General features: G+C 41.5%; 3 non-coding genes across 3 annotated transcripts; all 3 read left to right on the top strand.

Moving 5' to 3' along the window:
- Nucleotides 1-7960: 7960 nt before the first annotated feature.
- Nucleotides 7961-8033, top strand: TRNAV-CAC (transfer RNA valine (anticodon CAC)). Its single transcript has one exon. It is a non-coding gene; the product is annotated as a tRNA-Val (tRNA).
- A 417-nt stretch (nt 8034-8450) lies between these two features.
- Nucleotides 8451-8523, top strand: TRNAV-AAC (transfer RNA valine (anticodon AAC)). The gene has a single exon. It is a non-coding gene; the product is annotated as a tRNA-Val (tRNA).
- A 2145-nt stretch (nt 8524-10668) lies between these two features.
- Nucleotides 10669-10741, top strand: TRNAV-AAC (transfer RNA valine (anticodon AAC)). The gene has a single exon. It is a non-coding gene; the product is annotated as a tRNA-Val (tRNA).
- Nucleotides 10742-17864: the final 7123 nt, after the last annotated feature.

Raw genomic sequence — 17864 nt, 5'->3', positions numbered from 1 at the left:
GCCCCACAATCCTGGCACTGTACCCTCCTGTCCTCTGCACACTCCAACTCATTATAACTAAGCCATTATACTAGCAAACACTCAGTGTACCTAGTGGCATCCTAAACGTGGCTATTGGACATTTGTCTAGTCACACTAGTGCAAAGACATTTGCAGCACCTCTACCTGCATTGCACACTCCAACTCATTATAACTAAGCCATTATACTAGCAAACACTCAGTGTACCTAGTGGCATCCTAAACGTGGCTATTGGACATTTGTCTAGTCATACTAGTGCAAAGACATTTGCAGCACCTCTACCTGCATTGCACACTCCAACTCATTATAACTAAGCCATTATACTAGCAAACACTCAGTGTACCTAGTGGCATCCTAAACGTGGCTATTGGACATTTGTCTAGTCACACTAGTGCAAAGACATTTGCAGCACCTCTACCTGCATTGCACACTCCAACTCATTATAACTAAGCCATTATACTAGCAAACACTCAGTGTACCTAGTGGCATCCTAAACGTGGCTATTGGACATTTGTCTAGTCACACTAGTGCAAAGACATTTGCAGCACCTCTACCTGCATTGCACACTCCAACTCATTATAACTAAGCCATTATACTAGCAAACACTCAATGTACCTAGTGGCATCCTAAACGTGGCTATTGGACATTTGTCTAGTCACACTAGTGCAAAGACATTTGCAGCACCTCTACCTGCATTGCACACTCCAACTCATTATAACTAAGCCATTATACTAGCAATTTTTGCTGCCAGTTTAAGGGCCGTAGTTGCATTGTCAGGGATATTTATTCTTTATTATTCTGCTGTTAATAAAGCTAGACCACCACTGCAATCTACACCACCTCTCAATTTTTACTACCACATTTTCAGTGCACAATCTTGTCGCAATCAACATGAGTGGCAAAATGACAGATGCTGGTGGAAAGGGGAAGAGGCGTGGTGGAAAAGGCAAAAAAGGTTTTGTACGTGGGGAAGGTGGCAAAGCTCCATTATCATCTGCTGAAGATAGACCATCTACCAGCAAAAGTAAGATGTCTACTACTTACCGTGGACAATCCGATGTGCTCCCTTTTTTACGGACACGAACAACAGGAACAAAGGTAGATGATAGCCAAAAAAGGAAAATGCTTGAATAGAATTCAAGTGGTCCAACAAGTGCCCTCTCAGCCACTTCAAGTACCGCATCCAAAAAACACCAGTCCTTTGAGTTGTCATCCCAATCAAACTTGATTTCTCCCAGCTCTGAAGTCTCCATCAGCCCTGCACAGTATGGTGGAACTGAGATGGCTGAGTCTGCAGAGCTGTTCAGTCACACTATAGCCTGGGAATCAGAGGTCTGCTCCCAAGCTACAGTGAGTAAAGAACAGGAAATGGTCTGCAGTGATGCCCAGAACCTTTGTGACTCTGATTCAGGCCGTGAGGACAAAGTTTCTGAGCATAATGTTGACCCTTTGTCACAAACTGTAACACCTGTGGTTATAGACAATGAGGAACATACTGATGAAGATGAGACGCAGATACCCGATTGGGATGACAACTTAAATATTTGGTCAGGGCAAGAAGAGGTTCGGTCTGAGTGGGAGGGGAGTGCAAACACAACAATTGATGATGAAGTTCTAGATCCCACCTACTGTCAACCCACAGTCAGGCCCTTGAGGAGGTCAACAGAGGTGGTGGAGGAGGATGCAACTGATGACGAAGTTACCTTGCGCCTTCCTGGACAGAGTCGGAGTACTGGTAGCACGTCTACAACTGCATCCTCAGCCACCACTCTGCCTCTGAGCATTATTCGGGGTGGATCAACAGGTCGCATGGCCTCTAAGCCTTGCCTAGCCTGGTCCTTTTTTGACAAACAAAAGATCGCCCAAATCATGTGATCTGTAAAATTTGTCATGGTTCTCTTAGTAGAGGTCAAAACCTCAGCTGTTTGACAACTTCTTGCATGAATCGTCACATGAATAAACATCATATGGCCCGGTGGGAAGCTCACCGTGCTGCAATGCGGCGTAGCGGAGCGAACCATCCACCGCCTGCCCCTTCCATGGCATCCGCGCGCTCGTCATCTTCTAGGACTGTGGGGACAGCTGTCACACCTGTTTTTCCACCCACAACTTCCACCACTGTAACCGCAACAGGCAGTTTGCTTGGTAGGTCGTCAGTTGGTTTGGAAGGGGAAACAAGTGAGTGTGTACAGCAATCTCAGACATCGATAGCACCAACGTTGGATGAAGGCAACATCATGTCTCCGCCTGCACTTTCCTCACAAACCTGCATTTTTCCAGGGACACCCTACTCAACACCGTCTACACACAGCAGCCAGATCTCTGTCCCTCAGATGTGGTCAAATAAAAGGCCACTTCCTGCGACCCATGACAAAGCTAAGAGGTTGACTCTATCCCTCTGTAAGCTGTTGGCTACCGAAATGCTGCCTTTCCGCCTAGTGGACACACAGGATTTTAGAGACCTTATGTCTGTCGCTGTGCCCCAGTACCAGATGCCTAGTCGCCACTACTTCTCTAAGAAAGGTGTGCCCGCGCTACACCAGCATGTCGAACACAACATCACCGCTTCCTTGAGAAACTCTGTGTGTGAACGGGTGCATTTTACCACCGACACTTGGACCAGTAAGCATGGACAGGGACGTTATATGTCGCTGACTGGGCACTGGGTAACTATGGTGATAGATGGTGAAGGGTCTGCTGCACAAGTCTTGCCGTCCCCACGACTTGTGTGTCAATCCTCTGTCTGTCCAAGTTCCGCCACTGCTTCTGCATCCTTCACCTCATCTGGGTCCTCCACCTCCGCCCCAAGCCTGCCTGGTCAGGCCACCAGCGTTCTCACTGCGCAGAAGGAATCACGCACCCATCATTACTATACTGGCAGCAGAGCGCAACGGCATCAGGCGGTCTTTAGCTTGACATGTCTTGGTAATAAGAGTCACACAGCTGAGGAGTTGTGGTCAGCTCTGCGGTCCGAGTTTAATAAATGGTTGTCTCCACTCAACCTGCAGCCTGGTAAGGCCGTGTGCGACAATGCTGCAAACCTGGGTGCGGCCCTTCGCCTGGGCACGGTGACACACGTACCTTGTATGGCTCACGTGTTGAACCTTGTCGTGCAGCAATTTTTAACACACTATCCCGGCCTAGATGGCCTTCTGAACAGGGCCCGAAAACTGTCTGCTCACTTCCGCCGTTCAAGCGCCGCAGCAGAGCGACTTGCATCGCTCCAGAAGTCTTTCGGCCTGCTGGTTCATCGCCTGAAATGCGATGTGGCGACACGCTGGAATTCAACTCTCCACATGTTACAGCGACTGTGGCAGCACCGCCGAGCCCTGGTGCAATACGTCATGACGTATAGCCTGGGCCAACGAGATGCAGAGGTGGGTCAGATCACCCTGATGGAGTGGTCTCAGATCAAGGACCTATGCACCCTTCTGCACAGTTTCGACATGGCGACGAATATGTTTAGCGCTGACAATGCCATTATCAGCATGACGATTCCAGTCATTTACATGCTGGAGCAGACGCTAAACACTATTCGGAGTCAGGGGGTGGGACAACAGGAAGAGGATGAACTACAGGAGGATTCATATGCGCAAGACACAACAACATCACCAAGGTCCAGACGTTCATCATCACCAAGGCGCCAGGCATGGGACCATGGGGGACAGGGATCAACAAGGGCGCATGTTAGCAGGCGAGATGTTGAGGAAGGTGCAGGAGAACATGAAGAAATGGAGGACGAACTGTCCATGGACATAGAAGACTCAGCAGATGAGGGAGACCTTGGTCAAATTTCAGTTGAAAGAGGTTGGGGGGAGATGTCAGAGGAAGAAAGAACGGTTAGCACCTCTATGCCACAAACACAGCGTGGACTTGGTCCGCATGGCTGCGCCAGACACATGAGCGCCTTCTTGTTGCACTACCTCCAACATGACCCTCGTATTGTCAAAATTAGAAGTGATGATGACTACTGGCTTGCCACACTATTAGATCCCCGGTACAAGTCCAAATTTTGTGACATAATTCCAGCCATAGAAAGGGACGCACGTATGCAGGAGTATCAGCAGAAGCTGTTACTCGATCTTAGATCGGCTTTTCCGCCAAACAACCGTGCAGGTGCTGGGAGTGAATCTCCCAGTTGTAACTTGACAAACATGGGACGGTCTCGTCATCTTCAACAGTCTACCCGTACCAGTAGGACCGTATCTGGTGCTGGTAACAGCAATTTTATGGAATCTTTTCATAATTTTTTTAAACCCTCTTTTGTAAGGCCACCAGAGACAACAAGTCTGACACATAGTCAACGGCTGGAGAGGATGATACAGGAGTATCTCCAAATGAACATCGATGCCATGACTTTGCAAATGGAGCCTTGCTCCTTTTGGGCTTCAAATCTAGAAAAATGGCCAGAGCTCTCCAGTTACGCCTTGGAGATTTTGTCGTGTCCAGCTGCCAGCGTTGTCTCTGAACGTGTCTTCAGTGCTGCTGGGTGTGTGCTGACAGATAAGCGCACGCGTCTGTCCAGTGACAATGTGGACAGACTGACGTTCATCAAAATGAACAAGTCATGGATCCAGAAGGAATTTACTACCCCTGTGTCATCCTGGGGAGAGTAAATGCTTGTGGATTTGGAATGTGCTTGATGCAAATCAAAACATCCTGTTTGCAACTAGGGCACAACTGCTGCCACTGATGGGGTGTGTGTGTGTGTGTGTGGCCCAATTTTTTTAAAAAAGGGAGGCTCCGCTTGGAGTAACCCTTGCTTACATTGTTTTTAAAAGAAGCCAAGATGAACAAGTCATGGTTCAGCAAAGACTTTGCTACCTACCCTGGTGTCATCCTGGGGACGGATAACAATGGCGTATTTTTGAATGTGCTTGATGCAAATCTAGCTGTGAAGTGTACAACTAGGGCACAAGTGCTGCCACTGAATGGGTGGGTGTGTGTGGGGCACAATTTTTGGAAAAAAAGGGAGGCTCTGCTTGGAGTAACCCTTGCTTGATGTGTTTTTAAAAGAAGCCAAGATGAACAAGTCATGGTTCAGCAAAGACTTGGCTACCTACCCTGGTGTTATCCTGGGGACGGATAACAATGGCGTATTTTTGAATGTGCTTGATGCAAATTTAGCTGTGAAGTGTACAACTAGGGCACAAGTGCTGCCACTGAATGGGTGGGTGTGTGTGGGGCACAATTTTTTGAAAAAAAGGGAGGCTCCGCTTGGAGTAACCCTTGCTTGATGTGTTTTTAAAAGAAGCCAAGATGAACAAGTCATGGTTCAGCAAAGACTTTGCTACCTACCCTGGTGTCATCCTGGGGACGGATAACAATGGTGTATTTTTGAATGTGCTTGATGCAAATCTAGCTGTGAAGTGTACAACTAGGGCACAAGTGCTGCCACTGAATGGGTGGGTGTGTGTGGGGCACAATTTTTGGAAAAAAGGGAGGCTCCGCTTGGAGTAACCCTTGCTTGATGTGTTTTTAAAAGAAGCCAAGATGAACAAGTCATGGTTCATCAAAGACTTTGCTACCTACCCTGGTGTCATCCTGGGGACGGATAACAATGGCGTATTTTTGAATGTGCTTGATGCAAATCTAGCTGTGAAGTGTACAACTAGGGCACAAGTGCTGCCACTGAATGGGTGGGTGTGTGTGGGGCACAATTTTTGGAAAAAAGGGAGGCTCCGCTTGGAGTAACCCTTGCTTGATGTGTTTTTAAAAGAAGCCAAGATGAACAGAGCTGGGATCAGGAAACACTTTGCTACCTACCCCGGTGTCATCCTGGGGACGGATAACAATGGCGTATTTTTGAATGTGCTTGATGCAAATCTAGCTGTGAAGTGTACAACTAGGGCACAAGTGCTGCCACTGAGTGGGTGTGTGTGGGGCACAATTTTTTGAAAAAAAGGGAGGCTCCGCTTGGAGTAACCCTTGCTTGATATGTTTTTAAAAGAAGCCAAGATGAACAAATCATGGTTCAGCAAAGACTTTGCTACCTACCCTGGTGTCATCCTGGGGACGGATAACAATGGCGTATTTTTGAATGTGCTTGATGCAAATCTAGCTGTGAAGTGTACAACTAGGGCACAAGTGCTGCCACTGAATGGGTGGGTGTGTGTGGGGCACAATTTTTGGAAAAAAAAGAGGCTCCGCTTGGAGTAACCCTTGCTTGATGTGTTTTTAAAAGAAGCCAAGATGAACAGAGCTGGGATCAGGAAACACTTTGCTACCTACCCCGGTGTCATCCTGGGGACGGATAACAATGGCGTATGTTTGAATGTGCTTGATGCAAATCTAGCTGTGAAGTATACAACTAGGGCACAAGTGCTGCCACTGAGTGGGTGTGTGTGGGGCACAATTTTTTGAAAAAAGGGAGGCTCCGCTTGGAGTAACCTTGCGGTGTTTTACATGATTTCAGAAGGGCGTGCCATGCCTATATCTGTGTGTCCTCCTCTTTTTCCTTGTCCAGCTGTTTTGTTTTCGCATGAGTATATGTCCTTGTCACTTTCCCATGTGTTTGTGTTGTGTTGTGAGTTGTTTGTCACCTTTTGAACACCTTTGAGGGAGTTTTCTAGGTGTTTTTATGTGTTTATGAATGCCTGTCATTGTTTCCTATGCAGTTCGAGTTCGGTTCGTCGAACGTTCGACGAACCGAACTCAAACGGGACCCCCGTTCGGCGAACCGACCTCGAGCCGAACCGGGACTGGTTCGCTCATCTCTAGTCATCACGTCTGCTTAACACGCAGAAGGTCCTGGGTTCAATCCCAGTGAAACCAATCTGTTCTTAGTTTTGAAATCATACACTATCCAACTACAATATATGAAGTTCTCGGCATTGTTGCCGAATGACGGTATGTTTTGGCTTCCATCAAAAACAGAACTACAAATTATTTTTTTTTTTTCCCCTGGCTGTCAAAACTCGTCTCTAAATGCCATTACTTTTCAGGGTTTCACAGGTTTCATAGTGGAGTGGTCATCACGTCTACTTCACATGCAGAAGGTTCTGGGTTCAATCCCCAGTAAAAACAAGCCGTTTTCGCTGTTGAAGTAATTTGCTATCAACCTGTAATATATGAAATTCTTGGTTTTGTTGCCAACTGATAATATATTTTGGCTTCCCTCACCAAGAGAACTACGATTTTGGGTTTCTTTTTTATTGACCATTTTAGCAGAAAACATAATCCCATATTATAAAAATCCTGTTTGTTTCAAAATATATAGTTCCTTTAAATACAAAAGCAAACAACTAAACTATGTGGAAAAAAGTAACACATTCAATGTAAACTTCCTTTTAAGCAAAATCCCTTTGTAGGAATAAAACTGGTAAAATATGTAATAAAAATTGTAAATGTTTCATTAACCAAAAATACTTTCCTTCAGCAATAAAAAGGCCCCGTCAGTCACAATTCTGCTCTGCTAGCCAATACACAGTAACTTTCCATCAGGTTTCACAGAGTAGTGGTCATCACGTCTGTTTAACACGCAGAAGGTACTGCGTTCAATCCCCAGTAAAACCAATCTGTTCTTGGTGTTGAAATAATACTCAATTAAACTACAATATATGAAGTTCTTGGCTTTGTTGCCGAATGATGGGATGTTTTGGCTTCCATCCCCAACAGAGCTACGAATTTGTTTTTTTTTTCCCTGGCGGTCAAAACTCGTCTCTAATTGCCATTACTTTGCAGGCTTTCAAAGGTTTCATAGTGTAGTGGAAATCACGTCTTCTTTACACGCAGACGGTCCTGGGTTCAATCCCCAGTGAAACCCATGTGTTCTTGGTGTTGAAATAATCCCCTATAAACCTGCACTATATTAAGTTCTTGGTTTTGTTGCCGAATAACGGGATGTTTTAGCTTCCATCACCAACAGAGCTACGAATTTGTTTTTTTTTCCCTGGCGGTCAAAACTCGTCTCTAATTGCCATTACTTTGCAGAATTACAAAGGTTTCGTAGTGTAGTGGTCATCACGTCTGCTTCACACGCAGAAGGTCCTGGGTTCAATCCCCAGTGAAACCAATCTGTTTTTGGTGTTGAAGTAATTTCCTATCGACTTGTAATATGTGAAATTCTTGGTTTCGTTGCCAAATGACAATACATTTTGGCTTCCATCACAAAGAGAACTACGATTTTGGGTTTCTTTATTATTGACCATTTTAGCAGAAAACATAATCCCATATTATAAAAATCCTATTTATTTCAAAATATATAGTTCCCATAAATACAAAAGCAAAAGACCAAACTATGGAGAAAAAAGTAACACATTCAATATAAACTTCAATTTAAGCAAAATCCCTTTGTAGGAATAAAACTGGTAAAATATGTAATAATAATTGTAAATGTTTCATTAACCAAAAATACTTTCCTTCAGCAATAAAAAGGCCCCATCAGTCACAATTCTGCTCTGCTAGCCAAATACACAGTAACTTTTTGTCAGGTTTCATAGTATAGTGGTCATCACGTCTGCTTAACACGCAGAAGGTCCTGGGTTCAATCCCCAGTGAAACCAATCTATTCTTAGTGTTGAAATAATACGCTATCCAACTACAATATATGAAGTTCTCGGCTTTGTTGTTGAATGACGGGATGTTTTGGCTTCCATCACAAACAGAACTACAAATTATTTTTTTTTTCCCCTGGCGGTCAAAACTCGTCTCTAAATGCCATTACTTTGCAGGATTTCACAGGTTTCATAGTGGAGTCGTCATCACGTCTACTTCACACGCAGAAGGTCCTGGGTTCAATCCCCAGTAAAAACAAGCCGTTTTCGCTGTTGAAGTAATTTGCTATCAACCTGTAACATATGAAATTCTTTGTTTTGTTGCCAACTGATAATATATTTTGGCTTCCATCACCAAGAGAACTACGATTTTGGGTTTCTTTTTTATTGACCATTTTAGCTGAAAACATAATCCCATATTATAAAAATCCTGTTTGTTTCAAAATATATAGTTCCTTTAAATACAAAAGCAAACAACTAAACTATGTGGAAAAAAGTAACACATTCAATGTAAACTTCCTTTTAAGCAAAATCCCTTTGTAGGAATAAAACTGGTAAAATATGTAATAAAAATTGAAAATGTTTCATTAACCAAAAATACTTTCCTTCAGCAATAAAAAGGCCCCGTCAGTCACAATTCTGCTCTGCTAGCCAATACACAGTAACTTTCCATCAGGTTTCATAGAGTACTGGTCATCACGTCTGCTTAACACGCAGAAGGTCCTGCGTTCATTCCCCAGTAAAACCAATCTGTTCTTGGTGTTGAAATAATACTCAAATAAACTACAATATAAGAAGTGCTTGGCTTTGTTGCCGAATGATGGAATGTTTTGGCTTCCATCCCCAACAGAGCTACGAATTTGTTTGTTTTTTTTTTCCCTGGCGGTCAAAACTCGTCTCTAATTGCCATTACTTTGCAGGCTTTCAAAGGTTTTATAGTGTAGTGGAAATCACGTCTGCTTTACACGCAGAAGGTCCTGGATTCAATCCCCAGTGAAACCCATGTGTTCTTGGTGTTGAAATAATCCTCTATCAACCTGCAGTATATAAAGTTCTTGGCTTTGTTGCCGAATAACGGGATGTTTTAGCTTCCATCACCAACAGAGCTACGAATTTGTTTTTTTTCCCCTGGCGGTCAAAACTTGTCTCTAATTGCCATTACTTTGCAGGATTTCAAAGGTTTCATATTGTAGTGGTCATCATGTCTGCTTCACACGCAGAAGGTCCTGGGTTCAATCCCCAGTGAAACCAATCTGTTTTTGGTGTTGAAGTAATTTCCTATCGACTTGTAATATGTGAAATTCTTGGTTTCGTTGCCAAATGACAATACATTTTGGCTTCCATCACAAAGAGAACTACGATTTTGGGTTTCTTTTTTATTGACCATTTTAGCAGAAAACATAATCCCATATTATAAAAATCCTATTTGTTTCAAAATATATAGTTCCCATAAATACAAAAGCAAAAGACCAAACTATGGAGAAAAAAGTAACACATTCAATATAAACTTCAATTTAAGCAAAATCCCTTTGTAGGAATAAAACTGGTAAAATATGTAATAATAATTGTAAATGTTTCATTAACCAAAAATACCTTCCTTCAGCAATAAAAAGGCCCCGTCAGTCACAATTCTGCTCTGCTAGCCAATACACAGTAACATTTTGTCAGGTTTCATAGTGTAGTGGTCATCACGTCTGCTTAACACGCAGAAGGTCCTGGGTTCAATCCCTAGTGAAACCAATCTGTTTTTGGTGTTGAAGTAATTTCCTATCGACTTGTAATATGTGAAATTCTTGGTTTCGTTGCCAAATGACAATACATTTTGGCTTACATCACAAAGAGAACTACGATTTTGGATTTCTTTTTTATTGACCATTTTAGCAGAAAACATAATCCCATATTATAAAAATCCTATTTGTTTCAAAATATATAGTTCCCAAAAATACAAAAGAAAAAAAAAACTATGGAGAAAAAAGTAACACATTCAATATAAACTTCAATTTAAGCAAAATCCCTTTGTAGGAAGAAAACTGGTAAAATATGTAATAATAATTGTAAATGTTTCATTAACCAAAAATACTTTCCTTCAGCAATAAAAAGGCCTCGTCTGTCACAATTCTGCTCTGCTAGCCAATACACAGTAACTTTTTGTCAGGTTTCATAGTGTAGTGGTCATCACGTCTGCTTAACACGCAGAAGGTCCTGGGTTCAATCCCCAGTGAAACCAATCTGTTCTTAGTGTTGAAATAATACGCTATCCAACTACAATATATGAAGTTCTCGGCTTTGTTGCCGTATGACGGGATGTTTTGGCTTCCATCACAAACAGAACTACAAATTATTATTTTTTTTTCCCTAACGGTCAAAACTCGTCTCTAAATGCCATTACTTTGCAGGATTTCACAGGTTTCATAGTGGAGTCGTCATCTCGTCTACTTCACACGCCGAAGGTCCTGGGTTCAATCCCCAGTAAAAACAAGCCGTTTTCGCTGTTGAAGTAATTTGCTATCAACCTGTAACATATGAAATTCTTTGTTTTGTTGCCAACTGATAATATATTTTGGCTTTTATCACCAAGAGAACTACGATTTTGGTTTTCTTTTTATTTACCATTTTAGCAGAAAACATAATCCCATATTATAAAAATCCTGTTTGTTTCAAAATATATAGTTCCTTTAAATACAAAAGCAAACAACTAAACTATGTGGAAAAAAGTAACACATTCAATGTAAACTTCCTTTTAAGCAAAATCCCTTTGTAGGAATAAAACTGGTAAAATATGTAATAAAAATTGTAAATGTTTCATTAACAAAAAATACTTTCCTTCAGCAATAAAAAGGCCCCGTCAGTCACAATTCTGCTCTGCTAGCCAATACACAGTAATTTTCATCAGGTTTCATAGAGTAGTGGTCATCACGTCTGCTTAACACGCAGAAGGTCCTGCGTTCAATCCCCAGTAAAACCAATCTGTTCTTGGTGTTGAAATAATACTCAATTAAACTACAATATATGAAGTTCTTGGCTTTGTTGCCGAATGATGGGATGTTTTGGCTTCCATCCCCAACAGAGCTACGAATTTGTTTTTTTTTTCCCTGGCGGTCAAAACTCGTCTCTAATTGCCATTACTTTGCAGGCTTTCAAAGGTATCATAGTGTAGTGGAAATCACGTCTGCTTTACACGCGGAAGGTCCTGGGTTCAATCCCCAGTGAAACCCATGTGTTCCTGGTGTTGAAATAATCCCTTATCAACCTGCAGTATATAAAGTTCTTGGCTTTGTTGCCGAATAACGGGATGTTTTAGCTTCCATTACCAACAGAGCTACGAATTTGTTTTTTTTCCCCTGGCGGTCAAAACTCGACTCTAATTGCCATTACTTTGCAGGATTGCAAAGGTTTCATAGTGTAGTGGTCATCACGTCTGCTTCACACGCAGAAGATCCTGGGTTCAATCCCCAGTGAAACCAATCTGTTTTTGGTGTTGAAGTAATTTCCTATCGACTTGTAATATGTGAAATTCTTGGTTTCGTTGCCAAATGACAATACATTTTGGCTTCCATCACAAAGAGAACTACGATTTTGGGTTTCTTTTTTATTGACCATTTTAGCAGAAAACATAATCCCATATTATAAAAATCCTATTTGTTTCAAAATATATAGTTCCCATAAATACAAAAGCAAAAGACCAAACTATGGAGAAAAAAGCAACACATTCAATATAAACTTCAGTTTAAGAAAAATCCTTTTGTAGGAATAAAACTGGTAAAATATGTAATAATAATTGTAAATGTTTCATTAACCAAAAATACTTTCCTTCAGCAATAAAAAGGCCCCGTCAGTCACAATTCTGCTCTGCTAGCGAATACACAGTAACTTTTCGTCAGGTTTCATAGTGTAGTGGTCATCACGTCTGCTTAACACGCAGAAAGTCCTGGGTTCAATCCCCAGTGAAACCAATCTGTTCTTAGTGTTGAAATAATACGCTATCCAACTACAATATATGAAGTTCTCGGCATTGTTGCCGAATGACGGTATGTTTTGGCTTCCAGCACCAACAGAGCTACGAATTTGTTTTTTTTTCCCCTGGCGGTCAAAACTCGTCTCTAAATGCCATTACTTTGCAGGATTTCACAGGTTTCATAGTGGAGTCGTCATCACGTCTACTTCACACGCAGAAGGTCCTGGGTTCAATCCCCAGTAAAAACAAGCCGTTTTCGCTGTTGAAGTAATTTGCTATCAACCTGTAACATATGAAATTCTTTGTTTTGTTGCCAACTGATAATATATTTTGGCTTTTATCACCAAGAGAACTACGATTTTGGGTTTCTTTTTTATTGACCATTTTAGAAGAAAACATAATCCCATATTATAAAAATCCTATTTGTTTCAAAATATATAGTTCCCATAAATACAAAAGCAAAAGACCAAACTATGGAGAAAAAAGTAACACATTCAATATAAACTTCAATTTAAGCAAAATCCCTTTGTAGGAATAAAACTGGTAAAATATGTAATAATAATTGTAAATGTTTCATTAACCAAAAATACTTTCCTTCAGCAATAAAAAGGCCCCGTCAGTCACAATTCTGCTCTGCTAGCCAATACACAGTAACTTTTCGTCGGGTTTCATAATGTAGTGGTCATCACGTCTGCTTAACATGCAGAAGGTCCTGGGTTCAATCCCCAGTGAAACCAATCTGTTCGTAGTGTTGAAATATTACGCTATCCAGTTCCAATATATGAAGTTCTCGGCTTTGTTGCCGAATGACGGGATGTTTTGGCTTCCATCACAAACAGAACTACAAATTATTTATTTTTTTCCCCTGGCGGTCAAAACTCGTCTCTAAATGCCATTACTTTGCAGGATTTTACAGGTTTCATAGTGAAGTCGTCATCACATATACTTCACACGCAGAAGGTCCTGTTTTCAATCCCCAGTAAAAACAAGCCGTTTTCGCTGTTGAAGTAATTTGCTATCATCCTGTAACATATGAAATTCTTTGTTTTGTTGCCGACTGATAATATATTTTGGCTTTTATCCCCAAGAGAACTACGATTTTGGGTTTCTTTTTTATTGACCATTTTAGCAGAAAACATAATCCCATATTATAAAAATCCTGTTTGTTTCAAAATATATAGTTCCATTAAATACAAAAGCAAACAACTAAACTATGTGGAAAAAAGTAACACATTCAATGTAAACTTCCTTTTAAGCAAAATCCCTTTGTAGGAATAAAACTGGTAAAATTTGTAATAAAAATTGTAAATGTTTCATTAACAAAAACTACTTTCCTTCTGCAATAAAAAGGCCCCGTCAGTCACAATTCTGCTCTGCTAGCCAATACACAGTAACTTTCCATCAGGTTTCATAGAGTAGTGGTCATCACGTCTGCTTAACACGCAGAAGGTCCTGCGTTCAATCCCCAGTTAAACCAATCTGTTCTTGGTGTTAAAACAATACTCAATTAAACTACAATATATGAAGTTCTTGGCTTTGTTGCCGAATGATGGGAAGTAATTTACTATTAACCTGTAACATATGAAATTCTTTCTTTTGTTGTCAACTGATAATATATTTTGGCTTCCATCACCAAGAGAACTACGATTTTGGGTTTCTTTTTTATTGACCATTTTAGCAGAAAACATAATCCCATATTATAAAAATCCTGTTTGCTTCAAAATATATAGTTCCTTTAAATACAAAATCAAACAACTAAACTATGTGGAAAAAAGTAACACATTCATTGTAAACTTCCTTTTAAGCAAAATCCCTTTGTAGGAATAAAACTGGTAAAATATGTAATAAAAATTGTAAATGTTTCATTAACCAAAAATACTTTCCTTCAGCAATAAAAAGGCCCCGTCAGTAACAATTCTGCTCTGCTAGCCAATACACAGTAACTTTCCATCAGGTTTCATAGAGTAGTGGTCATCACGTCTGCTTAACACGCCGAAGGTCCTGGGTTCAATCCCCAGTGAAACCCATGTGTTCTTGGTGTTAAAATAATCCCCTATCTACCTGCAGTATATAAAGTTCTTGGCTTTGTTGCCGAATAACGGGATGTTTTAGCTTCCATCACCAACAGAGCTACGAATTTGTTTTTTTTCCCCTGGCGGTCAAAACTCGAATCTAATTGCCATTACTTTGCAGGGTTTCAAAGGTTTCATAGTGTAGTGGTCATCACGTCTGCTTCACACGCAGAAGGTCATGGGTTCAATCCCCAGTGAAACCAATCTGTTTTTGGTGTTGAAGTAATTTCCTATCGACTTGTAATATGTGAAATTCTTGGTTTCGTTGCCAAATGACAATACATTTTGGCTTCCATCACAAAGAGAACTACGATTTTGGGTTTCTTTTTTATTGACCATTTTAGCAGAAAACATAATCCCATATTATAAAAATCCTATTTGTTTCAAAATATATAGTTCCCATAAATACAAAAGCAAAAGTCCAAACTATGGAGAAAAAAGTAACACATTCAATATAAACTTCAATTTAAGCAAAATCCCTTTGTAGGAATAAAAGTGGTAAAATATGTAATAATAATTGTAAATGTTTCATTAACCAAAAATACTTTCCTTCAACAATAAAAAGGCCCCGTCAGTCACAATTCTGCTCTGCTAGCCAATACACAGTAACTTTTCGTCAGGTTTCATAGTGTAGTGGTCATCATTTCTGCTTAACATGCAGAAGGTCCTTGGTAGAGTTGAGCGCAGTTCGAGGTTCTCCAGTTCTAGGCTCGAGTGATTTTGGGGGCTGTTCGAGATCGAACTAGAACTCGAGCTTTTTGCAAAAGCTCGATAGTTCTAGATACGTTCGAGAACGGTTCTAGCAGCAAAAAGCAGGGCTTTTTACAGCTATAGTGTGCAGGAGCCATCGCTGGCAGCCTGCCACAAGCTGGTAACCAAGATATACATCGGGTATCCAACCAAAGCGCTTTGGTTAGTAACCCGATGTTTATCCTAGTTACGTGAAGGAGGCCCACACTTCCCCGCTCAGCTCGCTCCGCCCCCTCCTGCCCGCGGCATGTACACACGTACACACGTATACACACACACACACACACACACGGTCCTGCTCGGCTTACCTGCGGTCAGCCCGGGGGCAGCAGTCCTTGGCACTGGAAACTGTGGCTGCCGGCCCTTTAAGGCCCGCAGGCCACAGCGTTCACTGTGTTCTCCTGCATTGAGCATCATCTGTGGGCGGAGCTACCGCCCGGCGTCCTGCTCGGTCGCACAGATGAAGGAGTCACAGTGCCAGCCAGCGACCCCCAGCACATCGCTTCCCTCCGGCGCTGTGTGGGCCTTATCTGCACCGTGACCTTTTCAGTATGTGGGACATCACTCCCTCCCCACCCCTCCTTGTCCCCCCTTGCATGTGTGGGCCCCGCAGAGCCGTGTGTGTGGCCCCCGGAGCCGCGTGTGTGGGCCCCGCAGAGCAAGGTGTGTGTTTGTATGTATGCATGCAGCAGAGCAGTATGCGTGTCTATATGTATGTATTTATGCAGCAGAGCAGTATGCGTGTCTGTATGTATGTATGTATATATGCAGCAGAGCAGTATGCATGTCTGTATGTATGTATATATGCAGCAGAGCAGTATGCGTGTCTGTATGTATGTATATATATATGCAGCAGAGCAGTATACGTGTCTGTATGTATGTATGTATATATGCAGCAGAGCAGTATACGTGTCTGTATGTATGTATATATATATGCAGCAGAGCAGTATACATGTCTGTATGTATGTATGTATATATGCAGCAGAGCAGTATGCGTGTCTGTATGTATGTATATATGCAGCAGAGCAGTATGCGTGTCTGTATGTATGTATGTATATATGTAGCAGAGTAGTAAGCGTGTCTGTATGTATGTATATATATATATATATATGCAGCAGAGCAATATGCGTGTCTGTCTGTATGTATGCATGTATGTATGTATGCAGCAGAGCAGTATACGTGTCTGTATGTATGTATATATGTAGCAGAGTAGTATGCGTGTCTGTATGTATATATATATGAAGCAGAGCAATATGCATGTCTGTCTGTATGTATGCATGTATGCATGCAGCAGAGCAGTATGCGTGTCTGTATGTATGTATGTATATATGCAGCAGAGCAGTATGCGTGTCTGTATGTATGTATATATGCAGCAGAGCAGTATGCGTGTCTGTATGTATGTATGTATGTATATATGTAGCAGAGTAGTATGTGTATCTGTATGTATGTATATATATATATGCAGCAGAGCAATATGCGTGTCTGTCTGTATGTATGCATGTATGTATGCAGCAGAGCAGTATACGTGTCTGTATGTATGTATATATGTAGCAGAGTAGTATGCGTGTCTGTATGTATATATATATGCAGCAGAGCAATATGCGTGTCTGTATGTATGCATGTATGTATGCAGCAGAGCGGTATACGTGTCTGTGTGTATGTATGTATATATGCAGCAGAGCAGTATGCGTGTCTGTATGTATGTATGTATATATGCAGCAGAGCAGTATGCGTGTCTGTATGTATGTATGTATATATGCAGCAGAGCAGTATGCGTGTATGTATGTATATATGCAGTAGAGCAGTATGCGTGTCTGTATGTATGTATGTATGTATGCAGCAGAGCAGTATATGTGTCTGTATGTATGTATGTATGTATGCAGAAGAGCAGTATGCGTGTCTGTATGTATGTATATATGCAGCAGAGCAGTATGCGTGTATGTATGTATATATGCAGCAGAGCAGTATGCGTGTCTGTATGTATGTATGTATATATGTAGCAGAGTAGTATGCGTGTCTGTCTGTATGTATGCATGTATGTATGCAGCAGAGCAGTATACGTGTCTGTATGTATGTATATATGTAGCAGAGCAGTATGCATGTCTGTATGTATGTATGTATGTATATATGCAGCAGAGCAGTATGCGTGTATGTATGTATATACATATGCAGCAGAGCAATATGCGTGTCTGTCTGTATGTATGCATGTATGTATGCAGCAGAGCAGTATACGTGTCTGTATGTATGTATATATGTAGCAGAGCAGTATGCGTGCATGTATATATATATGCAGCAGAGCAGTATGCGTGTCTGTATATATGTATGTATATATGTAGCAGAGTAGTATGCGTGTCTGTATGTATGTATATATATATGCAGCAGAGCAATATGCGTGTCTGTCTGTATGTATGCATGTATGTATGCAGCAGAGCAGTATGCGTGTCTGTATGTATGCATATATGTATGCAGCAGAGCAGTATGCGTGTCTGTATGTATGCATGTATGTATGCAGCAGAGCAGTATACGTGTCTGTATGTTTGTATGTATATATGCAGCAGAGCAGTATGCGTGTC

This window comes from Anomaloglossus baeobatrachus, chromosome 2 (genome assembly GCF_048569485.1).
Source record: "Anomaloglossus baeobatrachus isolate aAnoBae1 chromosome 2, aAnoBae1.hap1, whole genome shotgun sequence".
Taxonomy (NCBI): domain Eukaryota; kingdom Metazoa; phylum Chordata; class Amphibia; order Anura; family Aromobatidae; genus Anomaloglossus; species Anomaloglossus baeobatrachus.
Note: the sequence above shows the minus strand (reverse complement) of the source record. Positions and strands in the feature narration are given on the sequence as shown.